Source organism: Chiloscyllium plagiosum, unplaced genomic scaffold (assembly GCF_037043375.1).
Source record: "Chiloscyllium plagiosum isolate Xiang-an unplaced genomic scaffold, Cpla_swu_hap1 HiC_scaffold_19, whole genome shotgun sequence".
Taxonomy (NCBI): Eukaryota; Metazoa; Chordata; class Chondrichthyes; order Orectolobiformes; family Hemiscylliidae; genus Chiloscyllium; species Chiloscyllium plagiosum.
This window is the reverse complement of record NW_028270157.1, coordinates 54,892,868-54,908,282: the sequence shown is the minus strand read 5'-3', so window position 1 is coordinate 54,908,282 and position 15,415 is coordinate 54,892,868. Positions and strand designations below refer to the sequence as shown.

At 44.7% G+C, this 15,415-nt stretch overlaps 1 protein-coding gene across 7 annotated transcripts in view; it reads right to left on the bottom strand.

The window, feature by feature from the left end:
• Window positions 1–3,509, bottom strand: part of LOC122559542 (uncharacterized) — a 68,597-nt gene extending 65,088 nt beyond the window's left edge. For 4 of the 7 annotated variants that reach the window (XM_087997401.1, XM_087997405.1, XM_087997407.1 and 1 more), the window contains exon 1: window positions 3,410–3,488. The gene's annotated coding sequence lies outside the window, so the exon portion shown is untranslated. Of the gene's footprint in view, window positions 1–3,409 lie in introns of all 7 variants that reach the window. The other 3 variants (XM_087997402.1, XM_043709185.2, XM_087997403.1) reach the window with 3 other exon arrangements.
• Between the last annotated feature and the right edge of the window lie 11,906 nt (window positions 3,510–15,415).

Below are 15,415 nucleotides of genomic sequence, written 5' to 3'. Positions count from 1 at the left end.
AGCTTGCTCAGTAATTATAGAAAGGCCAAGTTAGATCAAGGACACAGAACAATTGCAGGAAATTTACATTCATGTGCGGTAATTGGTAAACAGGATCCACCTTTGGAGGTCAAGTTGGCACCACAGACATATAGTTAGTGGAGACTCCGAATTTGATAAATCTAAAGAAAATGTTCAATAAGTCTTCTTGGATCGTGGTTCAGCAAACCGATCCAGAGTTTAGTGTAATTGTCTCAAAGTGATGTTAAAGCCAAAGAAGTTCCAGAATGCTACTATATTAAAGTCAGGATTCTAACCAGGAAGCAGAGGCCCTTCGAGGACAGACCGGAGGTTTTGAGATACAGGGAGAGGTTGAATTGGCTGGGGCCAAAGACCAAAGAGTGATCTTAGAGGTTTATAATATCATTAGGGACAGGGACAGGGTGAATTGCCTCGGGTCACAGAGTCCAACACAAGAGGGCATAGGTTTACAGTAAGAAGGTAAAGATTTAAAAAGGACTGCAGACACTGTAAATCAGAAACAAAAACATAAGGTGTTGGAAAAGCTCAGTTCTGAGGAAGGGTCACTGGACCCAAAACATTTACTCTGAGTTCTCTTCCACGGATGACTTTTCTAGCAACTTCTGTTTTTGTCAGAGATTTCAATTAGTTAACTTCAACTTCTAAAGTTGAGCTCTGTTCTGAAAAGGGTATGGATACGGTTATGGCCTTCCTTTATTTACCATTGCTTTCAAACTAGTGTTTTGTCTGGAACACAATTGAATTAATAATTCCCTTTTGAAGACAATTTTACATATCTCATCGCCATGAAGGAACACATGAAGGTTCGTCCTTGATTAATGTTTTCCGACTTAGTTTCTCCTGATTATATAAACATAGGCCACTTTTTTGAATTGCAGTCATTTAGAGTCATAGAGATGTACAGCCTGGAAACAGACCCTCTGGTCCAACCCATCCATGCTGACTAGATATCCCAACCCAATCTAACCCCACCTGCCAGCACCTGGCCCATATTCCTCCAAACCCTTCCTATTCATATACCCATCCAAATGCCTCTTAAATGTTGCAATTGTACCAGCCTCCACCACTTCCTCTGGCAGCTCATTCCATACACGTATCACCCTCTGTGTGAAAAAGCTGCCCCTTAGGTCTCATCTTTTCCCCTCTCACCCTAAACCTATGCCCTCCAGTTCTGGACTCCCCAACCCCAGGGAAAAGACTTTGTCTATCTACCCTATCCATGCCTCTCATAATTTTGTAAACCTCTATAAGGTCACCCCTCAGCCTCCAACGCTCCAGGGAAATCAGCCCCACTTGGAATTTATAAATCCTAAACTAAAAATTAGATTTCTACAACACAATACCAAGCCTTGGGTAAGTGTTGACTTTGGCAAGAGTTATTTAGCAGTGAATTAGTAAGGGAACAAAAACAATGACATTTGCAAGTCTAACAAACTCTTTGGAAGACAATAAGCATCGCAATCACTATCCTAAACATTATGTAAACCAGACCTGGCACAATATCCTATATGCATTAAACTTATTTGACACAGTCTTGGCTATTCTCCAAGTACTTCTCATGGTTTCAGGGGTACAACTTGATTAGAACATGTCTGGCTGAAATATACTTTATAGACAACTGGATGAGGGCAACAAAAATGGAAATAGGTTTCGCAAACAGAGCTGCACCTCAAAGATTTCCAAAAACATGCAGGGCATTTGCATTTATAATACACAATGTAACTTTTTAATCACTTCTTTTGCATATACTGGGTCAATGTACCACATAAGCCAACCATTTTCTCAATGCTGGTTTCACAGGAGAAAGAAATTAACAAAGCGTAGTTAAAACTTGCTCCATTTGTTAAACTAGTTGTCACAGTAACTGAAATCAGGACATCTCTACTGACAGCAATTAAACCCCTCATTAATCTCACTTATTTCAGGGACATTTCAGTATTTTAAAAGATATTAAAACAGTCCCAAATCAGAAGTTGTGTTGACCTCCATCAATAAATCTTCCAAAATAAACACAGGCTTTGTAGGGGGTAACATCTCTTTAAATAGATATGGATGGCTTAAACAAACAGCCTCAGGTCTGCATTGGAAACCAAGTGCAACAATTTTAGCATTAAAAATCAAAAACAAAAGGAGATAGCAACAGACCCATACAAACACATGCATTTTCTGTCCTTTTTCGTCAGTTGCCATCCTCATAGTCATCCCCCATTGCAAAGTGTACTGGGTCTCACTTCAAAATGTACTCAATCCAAGTCAATACTCACCTTACACAATAGTTCCAATAATGAAAAAATTACTGGAACCTATTAGCATCGTAAGCATTTTCTAAGGCATAGATTTAATTGACTAAGTTTAAGAACTAGCCCGATACATTATCAATTCTAATGTCCATTCTTATATTATGCAATGAAATAACTGACTTAATAATTACATTGGAGTTTTCAAAGCTTAAGCGATTTAAAAATGCAGTTACACACAATTAAGGGTATTTCAGTAGGTAATCAAGGGTAAGGCAGCTGAAACAGACTGATGAGAAAACAACATGATCAGAGTACAACCAAAATCCTGAAACAAAAATATCACGTGTCAATAAAAAAAAAACTGGGGAGATAAAAGCAGCAAAAACCATGGAAACTGCTCTTGCAGATGGTATCCTGGGTTACAAGTGAATTTACTTTCGAACGAGGGTTCGTCCATTCTGATGATTAGAATGGGATAAGTTCAATTTAATTTTATTTTGCGATGTAACCCATGGATGTTTATGCTGCGTACAACTAACATTTTAATCAGAAATTTCCAGGTCAACTTAAGGGAATTTGGTTTTAAATTGGGAAAATTTAAACTGTTCTCTTTCAGGCTCCCCACTCTCCCGCAGTTACTCGGAGGCTGAAGCGTTAAATAAGGAGTCTTGAACGTTTGCTTTGATAATGGATTTAAATTCGGACTTTTCTTCTTTGTCACGTTATCTAACGAACCAGCACTGGAAAATACTGGGACACAAAAATACTAAAAGTCTAGCCTAAACTGGCTGCACTTTTAGAATGTGAATAGCCTTTAAATATAATCGGGGGCGGGAGGGGAAATAGCTGGACATTAAAGGAAAATTGCGCCAAAGGAAGAGCTGCTTGGCTGGGAAGCCGAGTCGCCAAACGTGGATGAGAATGAGACACTTTCCGTGGTCCTCCAGATTAAAAAAAAATGTTGACGGGAAAAAGACAGAGCGACTCAAATATTGGGAGGTGGTGAGGGGGTGGATGCTAGTTTGCACACTGTTGGGGGGGGGGGGGGGGAGCACAGGACACTGCAAGTTCAGGGGCTCTCGGCGCAAACAAAGCAAGTACTTGGAAAGCATGCACTCTCGACGAGAGAGAGAAAGAGAGACACTCACGTTTAGCGGTGCAAGGACATGTTACGTAGCCCAGACAACGATCCCGCTCTCGATCGAACTCCGACACTCCACCACACAAAGTAACACTGCAGCCGCCCACCCGTGCGCCTGCGCGCCCGCCGCCGGAACGCCCGGTCACTGTGACGTCACAATGCCCCCCTCCCCGACACCATGACAACGGCTGCTACAAGTCTGGCGCGTGCTGCTGCCTCTGTCTCTCTCTCTCTCTCCCTCCTCGCGTGGTCCACGCTGAAAGGTCTTGCTCATGCCTGACCAGAGGGCGTTCGATTAGATTCCCCAGAGTATGGAAACAGGCCCTTCGACCCAACAAGTCCACGCCGAAGAGCAGCACACCCAGACCCATTCCCCATATTTACCCCTGACTAATATAGCTAACACTACGGGCAATTTAGCATAGCCACCTCACCTAACGTGCACATCTTTGGATTGTAAGAGGAAACCGGAGCACCTGGAGGGAACCCACTCAAACAGTGGGAGCAGCACGGTGACACAGTGGTTAGCACTGCTGCCTCACAGCGCCTAATTCCCGCCTCAGGCGACTGACTGTGTGGAGTTTGCATGTTCTTCCCATGTCTGCGTGGGTTTCCTCCGGGTGCTCCGGTTTCCTCCCACAGTCCAAAGATGTGCAGGTTAGGTGAATTGGCCATGCTAAATTGCCCCATGCTAAATTGCGCGTAGTGTTAGGTAAGGAGTAAATGTAGGGGTATGGGTAGGTTGCGCTTCGGCGGGTTGGTGTGGACTTGTTGGGCTGAAGGGCCTGTTTCCACACTGTAATGTAATCTAATCTAAAAAAACATGCAAACACAGTCACCCGAGACTGGAATCAAACCTGAGTCCATGGTGAGGCAGCAGTGGATTCTCCTGCTCCTTGGATGCTCCCTGTGGAAAATGTGTGGAAGTGTTGCTTCAGCAGAAGTCATAAGACTCAAGCTATCAGGAGGGGGGTTGCATGCTATCAAGAGGCCACAGACGGATGTGGTAAAACGATTAGATTAGCAGCTGCACAGAGCAACTGCAACGGTCATACACAAGGAACTGAATAGGATAAAAATGACCATATAAGGCAAGAAGTAAACAGGGGTTGGGGGGGCGATAGAATTAGAGTAATGGGAGAGGTAAACAGAGGCGGAGTGAAGCTAGGGCTTGTGATAAGCTTGTGATAAGCTACACACATAAACTAAATCTCTTAATAATTCACTCCGTCCCTCTATTTTCTGAATTTTCTTTTGCATATCCGGCCATGCCTTAGTCACAAAATGTACTTTGAGGAGGCCCGGGTCTCAGCTTGTGAATTATTAAATGAGGTAAAAGGGGAAGTACCGAGAGACTCACAAAGACTATAAAAATCCACTGATATTATTTAGCGGTGTGTCTACTTTTTGGACACCCACTCTTGCAAGAACGTATGAATAAAGACTGCTTCGGAATTTGACTCAGACTAAAATGATTTGGCAGTGAGCTTCATTTCTAACAATTGGGGCCTCGTCCGGGATACTGTCATCACCGGCGGAGTGGTCACCATCAACGACTTTTAGAACGGTCCTGTGTCTTTCGTCGGTGGGTGCCCAGTTTGGTCGACTGACGAGGATCCTAGGGGTGTCATTCTGAACCAGAGCAGGAAAATAAGGCAGGTACAGAACAGTAGGCGCAACTGCAGTCAGGCAACTCCATGCACGGACCAAGGTAAGAAAAGAGACTTTTAAGTCTTGCCTTGGTGACTGGGAGTGTGATACCTGTCAAATTAAGGGACTGATGGGTTGACCACCATGGGAGGCAAAGGAAGTAAAAATAAGATGCCTGGGAAAAAGGATAGAGAAGTCCCGGAAAACATCCCTCCGGAAAGTCCTTTGGGACAGATGTTGAAAAATTAGAAACATAATTCTTGTACAAGGGAAAAGAATCAAAAGACTACGGGATACAAGTATTCAGGTATGAATCCTGAGGATCCAGTAGCACAGGACCTCCTCAAAGTACATTTTGTGACTAAGGCATGGCTGGATATCCAAAAGAAAATTCAGAAAATAGAGGGACGGAGTGAATTATTAAGAGAGGCACAGAAAGTGTTAAAGAGAGAGGATGAGAAGCAAAAACAGAAGGCGAAAATTATGGTAGCCACGGTTGATGAGGTGGTCAAGAAAAGAGTGGAACCGATAGTAAGCAACCGGAATGGTGGCTGGCAGCATATTGAAAATAGAGGTAGGAGAAGAGAACAAGGAGGACCCGTTAGGGGGTCCAGTCGACAGGGACAAAGATCGAGGTGGAAATCTCCACGGGCGGCATGTTACTACTGTGGAAAGACAGGTCACTTTAAGCGGGAGTGCCCGGATATGAAAAGGGAAGAGAGGACGATACGGCTTATGATTTTTGATGAAGATTAAGGGCATCAGGAGTTCCTGCCCCCGCGGACACACTGGGAACCCTTGATAAATTTAAAGGTGGGACCTCATCAAGAGGATACAGCTTTCTTAATAGATACGGGGGACAACACAATCATCCTTAAATTTTATACCCAAAGGAGTACAATTTACAAAACAACAGATAACCGTGTCCAGAGTAAAGGGGGAAGGACTTACAGTCCCCACATTTGAACCTATGACGATCTAAAGTGATGAAGGAAAAATTGAGGGACAATTATTATACATTCCTGACATAGGAAGTAATTTGTTAGGAAGAGACTTATTTGTACGATTAGGACTAGGGGTCGGGGTGAGCGACTGACAACTAGTAGTAAAAATGGCCCTTTTGATTGAGGAACAGGAAAAACAAATAGACCCCACAGTATGGGCATAGGAAGGCAATCGAGGGGATTGCAGATTCCCCCTCTCAAGATCAGCTTGAAACATGTGGGGGAGACGGTATGTGAGAGACAATACCCAATTTTGACTGAAGGAAGAAGGGGTTTTTAACCTGTGAGAGAGGGGTTAATTAGGGATGGCCTGCTGGAACCCTGTATGTCCCCCTATAATACCCCCATTTTGCCAGTAAAGTAAACAGATGGTAGTTGAAACTTTATTGCTGGAACAGCACAGCAGGTCAGGGCCTGTGCCCGAAACGTCGAATCTCCTGTTCCCTGGATGCTGCCTGACCTGCTGTGCTGTTCCAGCAATAAAGTTTCAACTTTGATCTCCAGCATCTGCAGACCTCACTTTCTCCTAAACAGATGGTACCCTATCGCCTGGTACAAGACTTAAGGGTACTTAACAGGATAATACAGACTCGACACCCAGTTGTCCCTAATCCTTATACCCTCTTGAGTAAAGTCCCACACGACCACAAGTGGTTCCGTCTGGTGGACCTAAAGGACTCCTTTTGGGCATGCCCCCTGGCAGAGGAAAGCAGAAACATGTTCGCCTTCGAGTGGGAAGACCCAAGAACGGGGCAGAAACAACAATATAGATGGACAGTGCTTCCTCAGGGATTCACTGAGTCTCCGAACTTGTTTGGCCAGGTTTTGGAACAAATTTTGGAAAAGTTTATAAGTCCCCAAGGGACAAATTTGCTGCAATATGTAGATGACCTACTAGTCACGGGAGAAGATGAGAAGGGAACAACAGAAGTGACTAACCAATTGCTAAATTTTCTGGGACAACAGGGATTGAGGGTCTCGAGGAACAAATTAAAATATGTAGAAAGGGAAGTAAAATACTTAGGACACCTGGTCAGTGAAGGAAAAAGGAAAATAAGTCCTGAATGGATTGAAGGGATAGTGGGAATGCCACTCCTTCGAACTAAACGGGATTTGAGGAAATTTCTGGGGCTAACGGTGAATTGGCCATGCTAAATTGCCCGTAGTGATAGGTTAAAGGGGTAAAGGTAGGGGTATGGGTGGGTTGCGCTTCGGCGGGTCGGTGTGGACTTGTTGGGCCGAAGGGCCTGTTTCCACACTGTAAGTAATCTAATCTAATCTAATCTAACGGGATACTGTAGATTATGGATCGAGTCATACGCCCAAAAGACAAAAGAGATTATACCTTAAATTGCCGGAAGAAGAACCACAGTTGTTAAAATGGACAGAGGAAGAAAAAGAATTAGTGGAAAGATTACAGAAAAGTTTGATGCATTGCCTTCCCTAGATAAGCCCTTTCACTTGTTTAGCACCTAGGGAGCAGCCCTAGGGGTCCTGACCCAGTGATGGGGAGGGATGAAACAGCCAGTAGCATTCTTGTCTCAATTATTAGATCCAGTTTCTGGAGGGCTGCCTGAGTGTGTGCAGGCAGTAGCAGCGACTGCACTACTGATGGAAGAAAGTCGAAACTCACATTCGGCGGGGCATTGATAGTAAGCACCCCGCATCAAGTACAGGCCATACTGAACCAGAAGGCAGGGCAGTGGCTTACGGACTCTAGAATTTTAAAATGCGAAGCAATTGTAATAGAGAAGGATGACCTTACGTTGATCACAGACACTTGTCTGATTCCAGCTACTTTTCTCTGGAGGGGGGAGGATGTAGCTCCCTCAGACCCAGAACACGACTGTCTTGACATCATAGAATATCAGACTAAAGTAAGAATGGACCTTAGGGACATCCCTCTCCACGCAGGGGCGAAACTGTTCGTTGATGGGTCCTCCAGAGTAATTGAAGGCAAAAGACACAGCAGATATGCGATAGTGGATGGAATGGAGGGGAGTGTAGTCGAGGCTAGTAGGTTGCCCAATGACTGGTCGGCACAGACTTGCAAACTCTATGCGCGAGAACGCGCTCTTAAGGTCTTGGAGGGGAAGAAAGGAACTATTTAAACAGATTCTAAGTATGCCTTCAGGGTGGCACACACATTTGGGAAAATATGGCAGGAGAGAGGACTGGTAAACAGTCGAGGTAAAGAACTGGCTCATGATCCATTAGTTCAAGTATTGGAATTCCTTTTGCTGCCAAAGGAGATAGTCATAGTCCACATTAATGATTATCAGAGGGGAGATGATCCCGAGATAAGGGGAAATAGGTTGGCGGGTGAAGTCGCTAAGGAGGCAGCCCTAAACCCACAGGTCACCCTGATATTTACCTTGGTCCCAACAATATAGGAACCTGCGGGGAGACCACTATTTAGTGCTAGGGAAGAGAAGGAGTTGGAGAAACTAGGGGCTACGAAAACGGTAGAAGCGAAATGGGTGCTACCCGATGGTCGGGAAATGTTATCTAAGATGCTGATGCAAGAAATCATGGCTGTCCTACATCAGGGGAGTCATTGGGGAGTGCAGGCAATGTGTGATTTGATTCTTAGGAAATATGGATGTAAAGGAATATACACAATTGCCAAACAGATATGTGAAGGCTATATAATATGTAAGAAGATAAACAAGAAGGTACAAAGGAAACAGGTCCCAGATGGGAGAGACCCTGGGCTAAGACCATTTCAGAGCATACAGGTGGATTACACTGAATTGCCCCGGGTAGGAAGGCTGAAATACATGTTGGTTACAGTAGACCATTTATCCGGTTGGGTGGAAGCATACCCCCTGGCCGCTACAACAGCAAGTGGGGTGTCTAAGATAATTCTTGAGCAGACAGTTCCCCGGTATGGGATAGTGGAACGTATAGACTTAGACCAGGGAAACCACTTCACCTCGAAGGTGCTCCAGGGAATAATGCAAAGCTTGGAAATCTCCTGGGATTTTCACACTCCTGGCACCCTCCATCTTCAGGGAGGGTTGAGCGGATGAACCAAACCCTTAAAAGACAGTTGTCCAAATTGGTATTAGAGACCAGACTCCCCTGGACCCGATGTTTGCCGAACGGCTCCAAGGAAAGATTTGGGTCTGTCCCCTTATGAAATATTGTTTGGGCTGCCATACTTGAGAACGACAGGGGGACTGCCGATCCCCAAGACTAAGAACCTGTTCTTAAGAAAGCATATACTGGGCCTGTCCTCCTCTTTGTCTTTTCCCAGGAGACAGGGTTTACTTGCACAGACTCCACCTCTCGATTTTGCCATTCATCCAAAAGGCCGGGAGATTGGGTCCTTGTGAAGTCATCGACAGAGACTAAATTACAACGGGATTGGGAAGGGCCGTACCAGGCTCTTTTGACTACCGAAACGACAATAAGGACGGCGGAGAAAGGTTGGACTCACTACACCAGAGTTAAGGGACCAGTGGAGTCTCCGGTTGAGAAAGAAGTCTGGACGGCCGAATTAACAAAAGAACCATTGAAACTCAGGCTAAAAAGACTTTGAGTGACTGATTATAAAGTGGCGACGCGAGAGCAGGATAATTTCTATAAGATTGTATACTAAGTCTCTCGGTGTTTCAGCACTATGTTTGGAATGAGGTGGATACTTAGATATACGATCTTAGCTCTCCTAGTCTTAGGATTTCATCGAACTTTGGTGTGGTCCTCTTACTTGGTAGTAACGGTCCCCGAGAGTGCTAATCCGCAAGTAATAGATACCGATGCCTGCAGCCTAGCTGATTGTGGAAATGTAGCAAATCAGAGACAGTACAGCTACTCAGAGATACATCTTAAGTCCGACGGGGATGGCCTTGGGGGTGGTACTTGGATAAATCCACTCATCACAGTACACCGGGACCCCTTCTGGCCAGCTCTTGAGTGTCCCGATAAAAAGTGTAACCCAATATATTTAACGATAAAGAAAACCACATGGCACGAATTGGTTCTGGGAGGAGACACCTATGAGGTCCAATTAAATGACACATTTGGGATAGAGATGAAAGCAAATAGGAAGGATTTCTCAGGCTGTTGTTTCCGCATACAGGTGGGCAAAGGAATGTGGCCAGTTGAAGTGAATAAAAAGACCACTTGGATGCCACAGGTATATCCTTTTGCCCCTTCCAACAACCCTAAGGTGGTAACAATTATAGAAGTGAAGGACTGAAAACAGATCATCGAAATAGAAACTAGCTACAAGGATACAAATGCCTGGCTTGAATGGGTAAAGTACACTGTGAAACGTCTGGACAAAAACAATTGCTATGCATGTGCCTCCGGTAGGCCAGTGACCCAGGTAGTTCCTTTTCCACTCGGGTGGCAGTGAGACAGTGAGGGCATGGAATGTATGATTGCCCTGTATCAGGAGAAGACTGCATGGAATAATGGGAATTGTGCTTCCCTATCACTAATGTTCCCTCCCTTGGAGAAGAAAGATTTAAAAATCCTCCCAGGTTTTTGGCCACGGTTGGCAATCACACGTCGTGTGTTAACAGACAAAGTCTAAATCAGTTCAGAGACTTGGGGGAGCTGAAATCGTGTATCGAAATTGAAAATGTGACCGGAACGGACAAGGGAGAGAACTACTCAGCACTACAGGTTGCCCGAGCAGATCTGTGGTGTACTGTGGAGGGAGAATACTGAGACCCACCCTACCTCCAGACTGGGGAGGCATATGTGCAATTGTGCAATTGGCAATCCCATTCACCTTGGCATTTGTAAAGGAAAGGATTGTGACCAAAGGGAGTCAGAGTAAAAGATCATTATTGGGTACCTCTTCTGATGATCGGATATATCTAGACTCTGTAGGAGTTCCTAGAGGGGTGCCGGATGAGTTCAAGGCTCGCAACCAGATTGTAGCAGGCTTTGAGTTGGCTCTCGTCTAGTGGGTAAAAGTCAACAAGAATGTGGATTGGATAACCTATATTTTCTATAATCAGCAGAGGTTCATTAACTACACTAGGGATGCAGTCAAAGGTATAGCAGAGCAGCTTGATGCAACCAGCAGAATGGCTTGGGAGAACAGAATGGCCTTAAACATGATCCTAGCTGAGAAAAGGCGGCGTGTGCATGATGTTAGGGGGAGCTGTTGTGTCTTTATTCCAAATAACATAGCGGCCGATGGGTCAATCACTCGAGCCCTGTGGGAGATGACTACCTTAGCAGAGGTGTTGGCTGAGAATTCAGGGGTAGACACACCGCTCACTGGGTGGCTGGAATCCTGGTTTGGGAAATGGAAAGGTATAATGGTCTCCATACTCACCCCCTTGATAGTGGTTGCTGGAGTACTGATAGCTATATGCTGTTGCATCATACTTTGTGCACGGGGACTAACCCAGTGGCTGATTGAAATTACTCTCACTAAGTAAATGCCCCTAACAGGTAGTCAGCGAGAGGAACTCTACCCTTTGAACAATGAGGGGATGAGTGATCTTAAAGAAGTTTCCAAGATAGATGAGGTCTCAGGGATGCTGCTGACAAACTTGGAGGCGACATTTTGGGGGACATGCAGAAGACAACAAATATTAGTCAAAACGAAAAGGGGGAATTGTAGAAAATGTGTGGAAGTGTTGCTTCAGCAGAAGTCATAAGACTCAGCTATCAGGAGGGGGGTTGCACACTCACAACAGGCCACAGACGGATGTGGTAAAACGATTAGATTAGCAGCTGCACAGAGCAACTGCAACTGTCATGCACAAGGAACTGAAAAGGATAAAAATGACCAAATAAGGCAAGAAGTAAACATGGGTTGGGGGGGGGCGATAGAATTAGAGTAATGGGAGGCGGAGTGAAGCTAGGGCTTGTGATAGTCTACACGCATCAGCTAAATCAACTAATGAGGTAAAAGCGGAAGTACCGAGAGACTCACAGAGACAGTTTAGAAATCCACTGATATTGTTCAGCGGTGTGCCTACCTTTTGGACACCTGCTCTTGCAAGAACATATGAATAAAGACTGCTTCCCTCAACACGTAGTCCTGGACCTTGGAATTTGCCACTCAGTCGGGGTCAGCTCCTTCAGTTGGAAGATCAACAGGTTTTGGACAGACCAGAGAGCGTCTTTGACCGAGTTGATGATCCTCCAGGCACAGTTAATGTTCATCTCGGTGTGGATCCCGGGGAACAGACCATAGAGCACGGAGTCCCACATCACGGAGTTGCTCCGGATGAACATCGATAAACACCACTGCATTCCTCTTAGACTTCCTTTGTGTAGGCATATTCCAGAAAGAGGTGTGTGACAATCTCGTCCCCTCCGCAGCCGCTTCGAGGGCAGCGTGCGGTGCGGCTGAGAGTCCGGGCCTGCATAACAGATCTCACAGGCAGAGGCCTTCTCACCACCAGCCAAGCCATGTCTTGGTGCTTGTTGGAAAGTTCTGGCAATGAGGCATTCTGCCAAATGACTTTGATAGTCTGCCCAGGGAACCGCACGACAGGATCCGTCCTTTTTCCGAAGGGTCTCAAGGACACTATGTGCTTGACCACTTCTTGATGGACTTGTGGTCAAAGGTGTTTTTCTACATAAATTTCTCCACGAAGGACAGGTGATACGGAACGGTCCAACTACTTGGAGCATTCCGCGGCAGCGAGGCCAGGCCCATCCTTCGCGACACCGGGGACAGGTAGAACCTCAGTACGTAGTGACACTTGGTGTTTGCGTACTGGGGATCCACGCACAGCTTGATGGAGCCACACACAAAGGTGGCCATCAGGGTGAGGGTGGCATCGGGTGTGTTTTTTCCCCCATTGCCCAGATCTTTATACATAGAGTCCCTTCGGACCCTGGCCATCTTTGATCTCCATATAAAATGGAAGGTGGCCCGGGGACACGCTGAAGCTTGGGGCAGCTGCCGCCAAGGCACGGTGGGGAAAGACCACCGTGTAATATCTGCCTGCCAAAGAAGAATGGGGGGCCCACGTAGTAAGTGGGCTCCGCTGACTCCTCAGCTAAACATATGGATATATGGATGGTAAATGTACAGACCTGTATATTCAAATGATTAATTCCGATCTCTGTATGCAAAGAAATGGAATGTTTATGTATGTATGGCATGACCAATTGTACAGATCATCAAAATATTTTATGAATAAAGTATATTTTTGAAATTAAAACAAGTATGAATAAATACTACTTCGGAATTTGACTCGGACAAAAATTATTTGGCAGTGAGCTTCTTTTCTCACAAGCTGGAGCACCTAGAGGGAACCCACTCAGACACTGGGAGATTGTGCAAACTCCACACAGACAGTCACTTGAGACTGATATCAAACCCGGGTCCATGGTGCTGTGAGGCAGCAGTGCTAACCACTGAGCCACCATGCCACCCCAGGCTAAAATGTTGATTCTCCTGCTCCTTGGATGCTGTCTGACCTGCTGTGCTTTTCCAGCACCACACTCTCAACAGTAAAAGATTCGGTGTTCAGTATACGAAAGCATTGTGTGACTGCCTGAGTAAACAGTAAAGGTTGTAATTTCAAGGTTCTTGTGTTGCAGAGGTAATGCTGCTGCCTCTGGGGCAGGAGGTCTGGGCTCAAATCACAACTGACCCCAGAGTTGTATCATAATACGTTCACTGTTAGCAGGTCAATTGAACCAAGTACAGTATCAAGAATGAGTGTCAGCAGAGATGATTTTGGTGGAATGCTGCCACTCAAAATCACAGTTAAAATTCACACAGCAGGTTATAGTCCAACAGGTTTATTTGGAAGTACAAGTTTTCAGAGCACTGCTCCGACATCAGATAATTAGTGGAATAGGATGACAGGACCCATTTCCTACATTGGAAATAGAACCAGTCTGATTCAAGATTGGAATACATGTAGACTCAAACCTCACACCTTTATGCATTGTCTGAGCTGAGATGCTACCTTTTTTTCATAAAATCTTAAGTTATCTCGGGAATGTGACTTGAAAGAAGTTCTAGGATTTACATATTAATGAATCAAAACCTGCAACCCATTCTATAAGATGAAAGACTTGACAGCAATCTAGGTTTGTTCAATATATCGCATCAGTCACATATGACACTATGACCGTTTACTATAAATTCTGTGTCCAATGATCCTAGCTGCCTAACAAAGGAGCAGTGCTTGGAAAGCTAGTGCTTCCAAATAAATCTGGTGGACTATAACCTGGTGTTGTGTGACTTTTAACTTTGTCCACTTCAATCGAAAACCGGCACCTCCACATCATGACTCAAAATCACAGCAATTAGAAGAATATGATCTGATCATCTTGACTCTTAACGTTAGCTTGCTTTCTCTCTCCATGGATGCTGCCTGACCTATTGTGATCTCCAGCACTTTTTGTTTTCAGTTCAGATTCCAGCATCTGCAGTATTTTGTTCCTACCCTTATGCATGTAATCTGGTTGTGGGTGCTATGTGTCCAGCTGAAATGGCCCGAGTAACTCCTCAAGCTATGCAAATTGTAACTGAGGTAGGGCAAGGATGGAGAGCTCAGCAAGGTCTGATTACAATACTCATATCTCCTGTGTTTATCTAAAATAAACTTTTTGAGTTTATTCAAACAGACTGTCAAAGTTATGCCTTAAGCTCCTGTGCCAATCAGTGGGCCAGCCAGGCAGTGCCCAGATGAAAAACACCCAATCACAACAGATTGTCACAAGTGAGTATCTTTAATTTGCCACTCTAAAATTGATGTGATCCGTGCAGATTGATGGTCAAGGGTCTAAAAGCATACTCTGCAAGAAAATGATGAAGCTAAATATGTCAAATGAGATAAAAATGAATTTGGAGAAAAACAAGGAGGAATTAACAGTGCCAATCCCCCATGTAAAGATTTGGAAGATCTGAAGGACTCCCTATATGAGAACATAAACTATTTCCAATAGAAAATGGAAGATCTCAAAAACGAGGTACACAGCACAGTAAGGAAAATACTTTGGGATGAGACTGTATGCAATTGGGGAATGAATGTTAACATTCCCCCAGATTTGCATTATCTCACATTTTAGTAGTTTTACAACTTGGATTGGCTATAACCTGGTTTAAAGTATTGAAAACACTGTCTGCTGTAAGCCAAGAAACAAGAAATGTGCTGGAGCTCTAGTGAAGGAACAAATGAAGTTGTTAGAGGTTCATACAAAGGTGGGGAAATGTAATATATCCTCTGTGGTCCTGGGCTCTGTAACTACCTACTTATTCACCAGAAAAGGGGCAGGAATTGCAGTTAGACTAGAATTGTTTTTTTTTCTCTTTGATTTTCTCTGTTTTTTTTTGCTTAACTCTTGTTGAAGAGTTTGATCATGGCAACAGCAAGTGGGCCCAGTGTCTCAGACTCCTAGCGGCGGTATCAGAGAGG